We start from the raw sequence: 15,416 nt of genomic DNA, 5'->3' as shown, positions 1-15,416 counted from the left end.
AGTTTGAATGTCCATTTGGCATCTTTCATCTCTCTTTTGAAGGTTATTTTAGCCGATTACAAATATTTACTAAACACATCAATGGCTATCAGTAAATATCGAATAACGTGGATTCGTTATTATTCGTGGATTTCGTGGGTATACCACGAATTTGAATGTTCAACAAACAAAACATTTTCTATAGGCTTGAATCCAGACTAGAAATCAAATATCTACGAAATTAACCTGTCCTCAACCCATGGAAACTAGTACCCACGAAAATAAATGAATTCACAGTATTTCTCTTAAATGTAGGGGTTAAGGGACGCTGGAGACTATAAAAAGTTTGGTCCTGTAGCCAGATTTTGATTTTGAACAGATCTATGCTGCATCTCTTCTTCTTTAAGTAAGCCTTAATTTTCGTTGGTCCAGAAAAACCAGAGCGGCCAAGATGTAACACGTTATATATTCTTCAGGTATGCATTCCAATTCATAAAAAAAAACTGACAAAAGGATTATGCTCCTAGTATTTTATACAATTAATTAGAAACATTCGACAAGATTTCATTGCTAAGTCTGTATGACCCTTCTTTGGCCAATGCACTATGTTGTATTCTGTCTTATTAAAGACCATGTAGTTGCCATGTGACATGAGTATTATTAACGTATTTCCCTAAGCGCAATACAATTTGCAAAAGGATATTATAAGACGTTTTGACCACAGTGCTACACATGATGACATCATGTATTCCTTCTCCATAATCTTGCATTCCGTTCTCCGCCATTTTTCCGTAGTGACGTCATACATTCCGCAGCCGATGACCCACGACACAACAGCACGACATAGATAGAACCTCTACTTGTATATCATCATTGTATATAGGTTGTATAAAACGGGAGGCTCCTGAACATGGACCAATGTTTAATGTCCTTCATTTTACTTTACTTTTGCTATATATATAATACGTATACGAGTACTTTAGTATATGATTTTATTAAGTATGAACTGTTCTTGGATTTAAAGGAGGTGTGCCAGATATGTCAATGAGACAGCAAAAAAAAAACCCTCAGAAATAACAAAAGACTGGTCTATTTCATTAACACACTATTGCGAAATTTGAATAAGGCAATTATTAGACTTTTAGACTTTTAATGTTATTACTGTAACAGCAGGGCTAGTCAATAAGTCAACACAACCAGTTAGGACGAATTGTAAAACCACAGTTAAAACTGCCTAATGAAGAACGAAGTTGAAGAGCATTATGGACCCAAAACTCCGAAAAGATTTTGCCAAATACAAGTGAGTTAATCTATTCTTTGGACAGGGCATTTGAAATACAACACAATAAAATATGAGATTCCGTTATACAATATAAAATCCCTCTTTTCAACCTAATTTCACGTGGTTCTTTAAATTGTCAATAAACTTGTAGTAGGCTACAATGCATTGTGTCGAATGGTCAGTTTCTTAGTGGGATGTTTACATTTTGTAACTAAAAACTTATTATGCAAATGTTTTCTGATTTCATAATTGTAATGGTCGCGACCTTTTATCTAACAATATTTAAGTACTTGTATCTAAAACATCATAAGGATCACAATTTGTTATCCTCATATAAAGAAGAAGATGTGGTATGATTGCCAATGAGACAACTCTTCACAAGAGACCAAAATGACACAGAAATTAACAACTATAAGTCACCATACGGCCTTCAACAATGAGCAAAGCCCATACCGCATAGTCAGCTATAAAAGGCCCCAAAATGACAAATGTAAAACAATTCAACAAAAGGAACAAACGTCAATCACTAAATTATAGGCTACTGACATAGGACAGTCACATACAGAATGTGGCGGTTGTCAACATGTAAGTTGGCGCCCCTCCCCTAACCTTGACCAGTGGTGTAACGGTAAAACATAAGAACAAACTATAAAAATCAGTTGAAAAAGGCTTAACTCATCAGATGGATACATATAGAAATACATCTAACAAAAACACAAAGTAGACGTGGACGGGTACTTGTACATCCCAACAACAACAAAAGACACTAAGTACAGATCTGAGAGTACTAGTTCAAAGCCAATATCAACTAATAAACAAATCATGCATCTAATGGAGAATCCAGTGATAGTAAATTAAAATAACACTTTAAAAACGACATATGTTAATCATATGTTAAGATCAATACATGTCTTCTTGACAAATGAAATTGGTAATTAGATCACAATGCCGATAGTGCCAATCAAAAGCAGTGGCACCATATAAGGAGCAGCAGTGTTCGTTGTTATTCTCAGGCTGTGTTGGATACCAGTCCGTAAAATTAGGAAGAGATCTGCCATGTAACCATTCCCAAGTATCAAGCTTAGCAACATCAGTCAATCCTATCCAATAAGAAGCTAAATGGTCTATAAAACATCAAATCATTTCAAATTTTTTATGAATTCGAATAAACGTTATGATAAAACCATCTCCAGATCGAAGAAATCACGAATTTAAAACTTATTTAAAAAGTGAAAACATCTAACTGTTTATCTCATAATGAGTTTCCACTCCGAATAACTAAGGGATTATGTTTCCAATGCGAAAACAGAGATCAAAACCTATAATAGTGCATCTTTTCGAAAAAATATAAACTCTGAAAAGAACAATCGACATTAACGTTGAAACAATTTGAATATACTGTTAAAAAGACCATTGGCCTATCGATCTTTTGTTACATTAATATCGATTTATTTAACTGTCTTGATAGTGTCATGGTAGCGTACTCACCTTGAGGCTAGGAGTTAACAAAAGACTTTCAAACTACATAGATAGAGAATAAATGGTCTACTCGGAGTTATAATAATGTGTCCGTGTAGAGTGACATGGGTTAAAACAAATGTTAAAACGATTTTTTCAACGACCTCTGCTTTTAAATGAAACTTCAACAAATCATAATCATCCGGTTAATGTTTCTTATTTTGTAATCCCGGGGCCTTTTAAAGCCTACTATTAGTATATGGTATTGTGAATTTGTTGATTGTGGAGGGCTGTGCGATGACCTATTGTTGCTTACATCTACCTTTTTGGTCTCTCGTGGATATTTATCTCATTGGCAATCATACCACATATCTCCTAATTTTAAAAATGGAAACATTTCTAGAAGTAAATGTATATACTAAAAACGTAATTGAGTATGAAATTAGTTTTGATATACAATAACTTACTACTGAAGTGTAAAGCTTTCAGATGATTTTTTAAAAATTAATTAGTTTCAGCATCATATATTTCGGCAAGGTATCCTCCGAAAGCCATATAGCGGAGCTAAAAGAACAATGATATTGTAAATAAAAAAAATGTTTACATGTTTTACTCATAGATTAAAAGGAACGTTTTACTTCTTTTTACCTTATATCTTTTGTCAATTATTGTTTTTATCATTGTATCTGTTATATCTGGACTGTTTACGTTTTTCTTACCCCGCATTTAATTACTCACCTCTGCATAACTCCAGTTTTCAACTCCTACAGACAGCATAAAACATGTACGTTTCCATGATAACCAATCATGACGATAGGATTTGTCTGGTTGATTGCCAATTAAAAACTGATATGTAAAAAAGACATTACATTATTAGTTCATGAATAATCGTATGTGTACCTGTATGTGTGTAATTTGATTGAATTTGATTGATAGATTGATATATCATGGACGCTTACATGCATATGTGTTATTCCCTTTAAAATATATGGTTGATAAACATAATGAACCGCCTTCAAACATCTCGACCATGAAAGTGAACAAAGAATGTCAAAACTTGTTATTGATGATATGAAAAGTGTCTTTTGAAACAAACAAAAATCGGTAAAAGAAAATGTTATGATTTCTATACAGAATTACAGTTTTCTATTATGACAACAACTGGTTACGATCATGACCATGCCAAACACTGTTTCATAAAATGAAAACGTCTAGGAAAAATATTAGAAGATTTCATATCCATAGATTAACTAACATTACATTGATTCAAATTGGAACCTGGAAATATCGAGCATCACTGAAGGGTATCATTTGTCGAATGCGTATAATGTGGCTCAAAATTAGTATCGTTAATTCTAAAACTTCCACTTGGTCGATACTCTACTGGAGGACTGTAAGTCAAAACCAGAATCACCAGTTCTGTTGCATGACACTTAGGTATTAATTGGCATTAAAATACGTGTATTGCTTAATTGAAATTTGCATTTATAAATTTAGAAAACATATTGAATTCAGGAAATGTCAATATATACTAAAATAAAATCTTAAGGATCACTTATTTTAATTTCCATCACAGAAGAATAAGCGATTATGTTTGAAAAAAAAATGTTTCAGCCAATGACTTTACAACTGATATTAGTTCAATATAGGATTGATGAAATTAAAAGTTCAGCAGTTTTTGTAACGCCTACGTCTCATTAATGGGAGGAGAAAGTGATTTTTGATAATGTCGGAAAATTGATGGCATGGTATTGACAAAACACCATACAAGGTGTCATGTTTCCATGCTTAGTTCTTTTCCCGCAGCCCTGAGTGAAAATAGTATAACTTTATTTTAAATAGGACTGGTCCTAAACTTTTGTCGAGTTTATCTCCCTGACGCATAGTTCTTATTCCTTATACAGTTTTTTTCATTTATATCAGCTCCTTAACATTTACATCCGATTTTATTTATTTTCAAATATTCTTGATTCGAGCTTCACTGAACTGACTTTGAATGTCGAAATGAACATCTTGTGCATCAAACCCGTTAATGTTATTATGTATAATTTATAAGAAAATTCGTTAAACAAATAATAAACATTAGACTTGGCTGCGTTCATTACTTTAAATATAAAGTATAACCATAAACATTTTACAAAAATCCAAAACAGAGATTCTTTTTACCAATTTTGAAAAATGTATGATTTTTTAGAATCTTAATTGGTGCATCCCCTCAATCAAATAGCAACATGCCCATAATGCTTATTGTGAACAAAGTCTAGTACCCCGTGTATCCAATTGGCATTCTAAAAACGATATCTTTTAACTGTAAAGTTTCATTTTGTAAATTATTTAATTGTCCAAAAACACATCAAATATACCAGGCGTATGATTTTTTTACAACAGATGCGTCGCTGATAAGCAAATCAAAGTATGTTGTTTGTGTTTTACTGTTTGTTTTTGGACATCGGCTATATTGTATAATTTTTTTTTGTGAGATCGGTAAAAGGCTAATGTACTGTTATATATACTTTTTAATGACATAAACAAGGTTTTCACAACGTATATAGAGGATCACATATTATATTTTATGCAAGATATGAATTAATGTTCACAGAGGGTAAAAATTGATTGATTGTTTGTTCTATAAATTTAGATAAAATGACTTTTCGAAACTGGCAATAACTATAGGGTTTGAGGTTCTCTTTATGTGGTGGCTGTGGAACAATTGAGCGGGAAGCTGTGGCAGCATCCCCTCATCACCAACCTTATATAGCACTATATGTAGGCATTTATTTATGCTTTCCAGTGTTTAAAATATCGAATCATGTTCGTTATCCTTCTTATTGTTCTTAATAATCTAGCTAACGAAAAGGATTGATCATCTTTGTATTAGTTCTCCAGTGTTATAATGATAATATGTTTTTTTTCGGGTCGCAGACAGTTGGCTTGTTTTGTATCACAAATTTAACATGTATATGTTTACAGCTATGCTCTGTCTCTTTTGCAAAGTTTTTTTTTATAGTAATCATTGTATTGGTTAGAGTTTTTTGCTTCTTGATTTTATGACTATGTAACAGTAGTTAGCACTGTTGAGGTCACACACAAATTACGTATACCTTTGATACGTGCACTTTCTGTAAGTTAAATCTGTATATATAAGGCCCCTCATGGGGGTGTCTAAGTATTCACATAATTACAAAATGTTTGCCAATATAATCACATACTAGTAATCATTACTTATGTTTTTAAACAAGATAATCAAATAATCTAAAATACAGTTCTATATTATCAAATAATCAAATAATCCTGAAATATGTTGTCTGGTAATCAAATAAGCACTATAAAACGGTCCAGTAAGCACATAATCAAAAACCCCGTGAGGAGACTCGTATATTTTGTGAATTATTCAAAAAACTAAAGTTGTACTTCCCTAGACTCGCTGTAGTTGACGCAACGTTTTTCGAATTTTGACTTTGATTTTTTGTTAATTTCGTCTTTGATAATTACTTCCAACTGTTGTACTTTGAACTCAACGGGTGGGTACTATGAAGACAAAACGCGCCTCTGACGTATCAAATTATCAGCCTGGTACCTATAATGAGTTATTAAGTAACATAATATTTAATTTGAACCCTTGGCAATAATTGTCTAATGTATTGTTTTGCAGGGTGTACTTTTTTGAGAGTTTCTTTCGAATTCTAGCATTCTAGACAGTATAACCTCATTCTCCTTTTATGACATATTCTAGTATACTGTCTAGATCATCCTGTATTCTATGGATATATTACTGCGAAAGAGGGACGAAAGATACCAGAGGGACAGTCAAACTCATAGATCGAAAACAAACTGACAACGCCATGGCCAAAAATAAAAACACAAACAGACAAATAATAGTACAAATGACACTTGATCAGTAGGCATATATACGTATGGTCAACGAGTAAGCACAATAAGATTAATTTGGGAATTATCGTAAATTATTGTGATAAAGCTAGAAAAGTCAGTCGTCTTCCAAGTCAACCTAAAAAATAAAAGAAACGAGACTGTATTGATATAGAGCATTATAAACATGATAAATGCTTCTCGTATAGTGAAAAGTAAAATAACAAAAACACCGAACTCGGAGGAAAATTCAAAACGGAAAGTCCGCAATCCAATGGCAAAATCAAAAGCTCAAACACATCAAATGAAGGGACAACAACTGTCAATATTCCTGAAATGGTACAAGTTTTTTAATTTCTGATGTAGAAAACGATGGATTAAACCAGGTTTTATACTAAGCTAAACATCACACATGACGTGTTATAGTATACTTTTATTTGTCTTTATGAATATTACTTTTACTGTTTAGTTTTTGGTGGTATCCATTTGACGTGGCTCTGTACTTTTTTTTTATAATTCTTTATTTTGTATTTCTTCATCTCATACAATAATTATATGCATTTTTTCTATCAAAGAAGAATACAATACATGTTTATTTGTTTTGACCTGCCAGTGTCAGCGCTTATATTAACATCCCCCTCCCCATACAAAAAAAAAAAAAACAACAAAAAACAAAAAAATCATTAACTTATATTCATATGGATATAATACTGCGAAATATTAAAAGATTATTATTATTATTGATGCAACATAGTTATTCTATTCGTACGTGTACTCAAAAAGAAAATTTTATATATAATGACATACATTTGTATTTTGTTGTTATTTTCTCTTCCCGAAAATATCTGGAAATCATATAAAAACAGTATTTTAACTCCTATTATCATAACATAGTAACACACATTTAATTCTTACATACATATATATAATATCTATAGGATGCACACTTACCACTGTCCAATTGTGATGTGCATCCAGTTGTGTTACACATTTATTTTCAGTTAAGTATGAGTTATCTGTCTTGTATCATAAAATTAATTGTTGAAACGGTTCCCATTTTTTTTTCTATTTTTCACCTATTGCAGGAGAACTGTGAAAGGTGGTAGAAAGTTTTTCAATTATATAATAATTTTTTAACTTCTTTAGTGCAATCTTAACACAAGGTAACAGGGAGCTCAATCTACAAGAATAAATATAGTACTTCATGAGAACAGTGAAAAGATTTCCAGAGATATCTATAATATCTGATCCCAAGAGGATGTTTGGTTTTGATATTAAAAGCTCATAATTGCTATCTGAATGTAATGTATCAACTAGTTGAAGCCAAAAAATTTTGATAATGTAACATTCCCAAAAAATATGTTCTATTGTCTCTTTTGTTTCATTGCAAAAACTGCATAGGTGTGTTTCTTTAAGTTTACACTTATATAGCAGATCATTTGTGCATACAATTCTGTGCAGAATTTTGTATTGAAAAATGATCAGTTTATTACTCAAGGAACACTTGAAAGGATGCATATAGAAAAGATCCCAGTGACCTATTTCCATAAGCAAAATTTCTTTCCTTTTATTTTGTGATTTTATGGGCTTTTCATGATAAGTAGACACAAATAATTTATAAACATTTTTTATAAAAATAATTTATGATTTCTGATTTGTATTTAAATTATCGCAAGTAATGATTTTCTTTTCACAGTTTTCGATGTGGTCCTTCCAACTACTTGGGATCATATGATATATACCACAGAATTGAAGAAAATTTGTATTAATATCGTATGTATCTTTAAATTGATTAAAAGAGAGAAATTCATTGTTCTCATTCAGTAAATCATTGACAAAAAATATTCCTGCCTCACACCATTTTTCATATAAAATAGTTTTATTATCAATTTTTAAAAGTGTGTTAAACCAAATAGGTTGGTCTATAAAGTCATTTTGGTCATGGGCAGCATTCCTCAGTTTGGCCCAATTTAGAAGGATGTCCTTCCAAAATCTATTAAAATGTATTGAAATTTGTTTAATACTATCCTTATTCATCATCCATATTTTATCTGCACCATATTTTCTATATTTATCATTGAAAATAATTTTCTAAGGAGAAAGATTGAAAGGGTCTAATAATGTATAGATCCATGTCATTTTCAGTGCACAACAGAAGGATTCAATATGAGGCATCTTTAGCCCACCAGTATCATATGATCCAATTAGAACATTTCTTTTGATTTTATCTGGTTTACCATTCCAAAGAAACTTAAACAAAATATTTTCAATTTTCTTAAAATTTTCAAAAGTGGGATTTGGCAATATTGTTAATGACTGAATGAGAATTGGCAATGCTAAAGACTTTATGACTGTAATTTTTCCTAGGTATGAAAGATCTTGGTAAATCCAAGTATTTAATAATGCATTTATCTTTTCAATTTTCTCTTCAAAATTATAGGCAGTCTTGTCGACAGCAAAAAGATCATAGTTTATACCTAAGAGTTTAAATTTCCCTGTCTGATTCCAGTTTAATCTTTCTTCTTGGTGAAATATTTCTTTTGAATGTGCTTTTGACCCAATCCAAATGGCTTCTGTTTTTTCTAAGTTTGCTCGTCAACCAGAACACTTTTCTAAAATATATAGAGATTGTTCTAACGACTTTTCATCATCATCTAAAGTTAAGGTTGAGTCGTCTGCATATTGACTAAGCAAATATTCACAGTTGTCTATCTTAATACCATTAATATCTGGGTTATTTTTCATTGCTGCACTCATCAGTTCCTAAGCCAGTATAAAAAGTTAAGGGGATAAAGTATCCCCTTGACGAACCCCTCTTTCTATATTAAAGAAACTAGAGCAATGACCATTATTTATGATACAACTTTCGATATTGAAATATAAAGATTTTACCCAATTACAGAAATCAGGACCAAAACCTAAGAATTCAAGTGCTTTATTTATGAATGACCATTCAAGCGTATCAAATGCTTTTTCAAAATCTAAAAGGAGTAAAAGTCCAGGTATATTTTCTTCTTCAGTTCTTTCTATAAAGTCAAAAATAAGTTTTACATTCCCCAATGTATCTACCTTTAATAAATCCTAACTGTGTTTCACTAATAATATGTTTGAGCAGGGGTTTAATTCTATTTGTAATAGATGCGGAACATATTTTCATATCAACATTTAAAAGGGTGATAGGACGCCAGTTTTTTAAATGTGGCTCTGTACTTATACATCCCGTCATTGTGTTATTGTTCTATGATAATTTTTGTATTCTTGTCTTTCATTTTTGCTAATATGCTTTGTCTATTTGCCTTTTTGTGTTTCTTTGTTACATACTGTCATACAAGTGAGAGGTTTAGCTAGCTATAAAACCAGGTAAAATCCACCATTTTCTACATAATAAAATGCCTGTACCAAGTCAGAAATATGAAAGTTGTTATCCATTCGTTTGATGTGTTTCAGCTTTTGATTTTGTCATTTGATTATGGACTTTCCGTTTTGAATTTTCCTCGGAGTTCAGTATTTTTTAGACTTTACTTTTTTCATATGACGTGGCTCTGTTTTTATACATCTTGTCATTGTGTTATTGTTCTATGATAATTTTTGTATTTTTGCTTCCATTTTTTGCTAATATGCTTTGTCTATGTGCCTTTTTGTGTTTCTTTGTTACATATGACGTGGCTCTGTCATTTTGTCATTGTGCCATGGTATATGGTTGTTTACATATTTGTTTGTTTTTATAGTGATTACGATAATAACCATCGCATCTGTTAAATGTTGTGTGATGCGTCTAGTGTGCTATGTTTTGTGTCTGTGTGCTTGTCACCTCTCGCTTTCAGCGCCGCTGGCTAACAGAAATGTGAAAAGAGGAGCAGTTAGTCAGTCTCTCCCTGCCAGTACATAGCCTCTCCACATCAAGTCCTATATAGTACCTCCCCGTAGTAACAGATGGATACTGAGCACCGAAAGGCCTCAGGCAGAACTACAAGGGCGACGGGAAGATGGGTCTCGTGAGCCTAGGAAGGCAGCCTGTCTAGGAGAAGGAAAACTCTGATTTCAAATCCCGGTTGGTGGTAACCGTTAGTCCTTTCAAGACAACCACTCCAGCTATTGGACAAATAGTGGGGAGATCACTGCCCAGGCGGAAGATTGCTGTCAAGCGACAACGGCAAAGGGCGTAGGAGGGCAAACAGTGCCTCACCGGCCAGTGACCCGTATGGGGAAAGCTGCATTCCAGATGCCTTTACAAAACCACCTGGAACCTTTAGGTAGGCTAATCCCCCGCTAAGAGGTAAAAGCGGATTACAGAAAAATGAAACGAAAATTTACAAACCTTGGATGAAAGAGAAAGAAGACCTTTACATAGAAGGAGATTGACGTTGGATGGCCAAAACCGAAAGGAAGCTAAACAACTGAGACTTCTTTCCTTTAAATCCGCAACAAAGATAGGAACATGGAATATGAGATCTAGCAACTAAAATTTTCAATTACAAACACGTTTTGCAGGACCTCAACATTGACGACTTCAAGTATAAACCTCCTGATTGCACCTGTGCTAGTTCCCAATTCACATATAATCCGGCTGGCCACGTTATTACCGGAGACCTCAACATTGTCAATAACACTTCCCTGCGAAATTTGTTATCCAAAGGTCCGAAATATCGTGAGCCTCAATCCATCAATTGGAAATACAACTTCAAAATACTGATGGATTCAGTCGAGGATTATGCCAGGCAATGGGCTAAACACGAGAAAGAAGACGTAGATACTCTTTCCGAATGGATTAAGGCTGTGAGGTCGTTGATACAATTCCGAATTAAGAAACTAAATGGGCATATCAATACCCACGCTACATCAATTTTTAAAGACCCAAATGTTGCAAAACACTTGTCCTACCTCCATGACAAATATGTTGTTGTCCCCGCAGATAAAGCCCCAAACAACATCGTTTTTGTGTGTAAATATCATTACATAAACTGCTTGATAAATGAATTAGGTATTGACAATTCACTTGGAAACTCAACATATACCCTCACGACACTTACCAAGGAGGAAATCCTAGATAATCATAGGTCTGTTCTATGTTCCTTTGGAATTTCAACCAAAGACGAAGAACTGGATCTTCCATCACTGTATTGGATACCTAAACTACATAAGTGTCCTTACAAACAACGGTATATTGCTGGGTCTTCCAAGTGCTCCACGAAACCTCTTTCTAAATTATTAACATCTATTTTATCAGCAATCAAAGCCGGGCTCCAAAGTTATTGTGAAACTGCCTATTCTAGAGGTGGCGTGAATCAGATGTGGATACTAAAAAATTCCAAAGATCTTTTAGAGTACATACAATCTAAGACTCTCATCTTGCAATAGTATTAAAACATTTGACTTTTCTACACTTTACACAAGTATTCCCCATTCCAAACTAAAGGACAAATTGAAAGAGTTGGTATTACTTTGTTTCATTAAAAAGAATGGCGAACGTAGATACAAGTATCTTGTCTTGGGGAGGGATAAATCCTACTTTGTAAAGAATCACTCTGATTCAAACAAAAAATTCTCTGAAACTGACATTATCAAGATGCTTGATTTCTTGATTGACAACATATTTGTTACGTTTGGAGGACGTGTTTTTCAACAGACTGTCGGAATTCCAATGGGAACCAATTGTGCCCCTCTTCTTGCCGACTTGTTTCTTTATTATTATGAGGCTGACTTCATACAGGAGCTTCTTAGGAAGAGAGATAAGAAGTTAGCAATATCCTTTAACTCTACGTTCCGCTATATAGATGATGTTCTCTCACTAAATAATACAAAATTTGGTGACTATGTTGAACGAATCTATCCCATCGAACTAGAGATAAAGGATACTACAGATACAGTTAAGTCTGCCTCATATCTTGACTTACATCTAGAAATTGACAATGAGGGTCGGTTGAAAACAAAACTTTACGACAAAAGAGATGATTTCAGCTTCCCAATTGTGAACTTTTCATTTCTATGTAGCAACATTCCAGCAGCGCCTGCATACGGAGTATATATCTCCCAATTAATACGATATTCCCGGGCTTGTGTTTCCTATCATGATTCCCTTGATAGAGGATTGCTGCTCACAAGGAAGCTATTAAACCAAGAGTTTCAAATGGTGAAGTTGAAGTCATCCCTTCGTAAATTTTACGGACGCCATCACGAGTTGGTTGACCGTTATGGAATAACCGTTTCACAAATGATATCGGATATGTTCCTTATGTCGTAACTACAATACCCTTCCCTTTTCACGAATGTGACTTACCGAATTAGACTATTTACCGGATTTGTAATAACATAAGCAACACGACGGGTGCCACATGTGGAGCAGAATCTGCTTACCCTTCCGGAGCACCTGAGATCACCCCCAGTTTTTGGTGGGGTTCGTGTTGCTTAGTCTTAAGTTTTCTATGTTGTGTCATCTGTACTATTATTTGTCTGTTTGTCTTTTTATTTTTGGCCATGACGTTGTCAGTTTGTTTTCGATCTATGAGTTTGACTGTCCCTCTGGTATCTTTCGTCCCTCTTTCTATGTATATTCCAGGAAAAGCACAAACCATCGCCAATGAAATGAAAGCATATGAAATAGGTACTAGTATACTAGTAATAGCAGAAGCAAGATGGAATGATGCAGGACAATCCAAGCTATTATCAGGAGAAGTGATTTTATACTCTGGACATTTGGAGGAGAATGTCCAACATTCTGAAGGAGTTGCCATTATGCTGTCAAAAGAAGCTCAGAAAACACTAATTGGATGGGAGCCAATAAGTGCCAGAATCATCATGGCAAAATTCAAGACCACACATAAAAGGATATCATTAAACATCATTCAATGCTATGCTCCTACAAATGGTGCAGAGGACGACATCAAGGAAGGATTCTATCGATTGCTGGAAGAAACCACCAGGAAATGTAGCTCAAAAGACATAACCATCTTAATGGGAGACATAAATGCTAAAGTAGGAAGCGACAACACCAGTTATGAACAAGTGATGGGAAGACATAGACTAGGAGAAATGAATGAAAATGGAGAGCTCTTTGCCAACTACTGTGCAAATCACAATCTGGTCATTGGTGGAACAGTTTTCCCACACAAAAAATGTCATCTAGCAACATGGGTATCTCCAGACATGAACACTGAAAATCAAATAGACCATGTCTGCATCTCCAAGAAGTTTAGGAGAAGTTTACAAGATGTCAGAGTTAAAAGAGGAACCGACGCTGCCACTGACCACCACCTTATTGTAGCAAAAGTCAAACTGAAGCTAAAGAAAAACCAAAATATTGAATCAACAGGAAAACGATTTAACATATCAATATTGGCAAACAAAACAAAGAAATCAGAATTCCAAATAGAGTCAAAAAATCGCTTCTCAGCATTTCAGAATACAACAGAGGAAACAGTTACAATAGAAGATCACTGGCAAGAGATTACAAACGCTTTCACGACAGCTTGCGAAAAATCAGTTGGTTTGAAAAATAGGAAACATCAGGATTGGATAACGCCAGAAACTCTTGTAAAAGTGGAAGAAAGGAAAAATTTAAAAAAACATCCTGAACAAAAGCAAAACAAGATCTGCAAAACAATCAGCCTCAAGAGAGTATACTACAGCTAACAAGGATGTCAGGAACAGTGCAAGGAGAGATAAGAGGGCCTTCGTAGACAAACTGACAGCAGAAGCGCAAGAAGCAGCCAGAGCAAACAACATCAAAGCTCTGTATGACAATATAAAACTGCTAACAGGGAAATACCAGAAAGGAAGTAGACCAGTAAAAAGCAAAGAAGGGAAAACACTCAACACACACGAAGAACAAATGAAACGATGGGTTGAGCATTTCAAGAATGTGCTAAACCAAGACCCACCTGTAAATAAAGCTGACATTCCACTCGCAGAAGAGCTTTTGGCAGTGGAATGAAAAAGACCATCTACAAAAGAAATAAAAAAGCCACAACAATGCTGAAGAACAACAAAGCTCCAGGTCCTGACAACATACCTGCAGAAGCACTGAAAGCAGACATTGAAACATCTACTCAAATGCTATATGAACTGTTTGGAAAGATCTGGGAAAAAAGAAGAGGTCCCTCTAAAATGGAAAGAAGGACACATGGTAAAGCTTCCAAAGAAGGGCAATTTAAGCATTTGTGACAACTATAGAGGAATAATGCTACTATCAGTTCCAGGGAAAGTTTTAAATAGAGTTATGTTAAACCGACTCAAAAATGCAATTGATGAAAAGCTACGTGATAATCAAGCTGGATTTAGACAAAACAGATCATGTGCAGACCAAATAGCAACATTACGTATCATCCTTGAACAATCACAAGAGTTCAATTCATCACTCTATTCTGTTTTTGTCGACTTTGCCAAAGCCTTTGACAGCTTAGATAGAGATGTGTTGTGGCAGTTGATGAGACACTATGGCATTCCTGAAAAATTTATTACCATCATCAGAAACACCTATACAGGAATGCAGAGCAAGATTATCCATGAAGGTCAACTGACAGAGGCCTTTGATATAACAACTGGGGTAAGACAAGACTGTATTCTTTCACCGATGCTATTCCTACTGGCTGTTGACTGATCATGAAGCAAGCCACAGACGACAGAAGAAATGGTATCGAATGGACCATGTTCACCCAGCTGGATGACCTAGACTTTGCCGATGACATTGCCTTGCTGTCCCACAACCACCAACAAATGCAGGACAAACTAGCACAGGTTGAAAAGAGAGCAGCAGAAACAAGACTTTCCATCAAACACAATAAGACCAAAGTTTTAAAGTCTAACACAAGGTCCCTAGCAAGTCTGATGGTTA

This window comes from Mytilus californianus, unplaced genomic scaffold (assembly GCF_021869535.1).
Source record: "Mytilus californianus isolate M0D057914Y unplaced genomic scaffold, xbMytCali1.0.p SCAF_12, whole genome shotgun sequence".
NCBI lineage: Eukaryota > Metazoa > Mollusca > Bivalvia > Mytilida > Mytilidae > Mytilus > Mytilus californianus.
The sequence above is the reverse complement of the archived record's forward strand: the minus strand, read 5'-3'. Positions refer to the sequence as shown.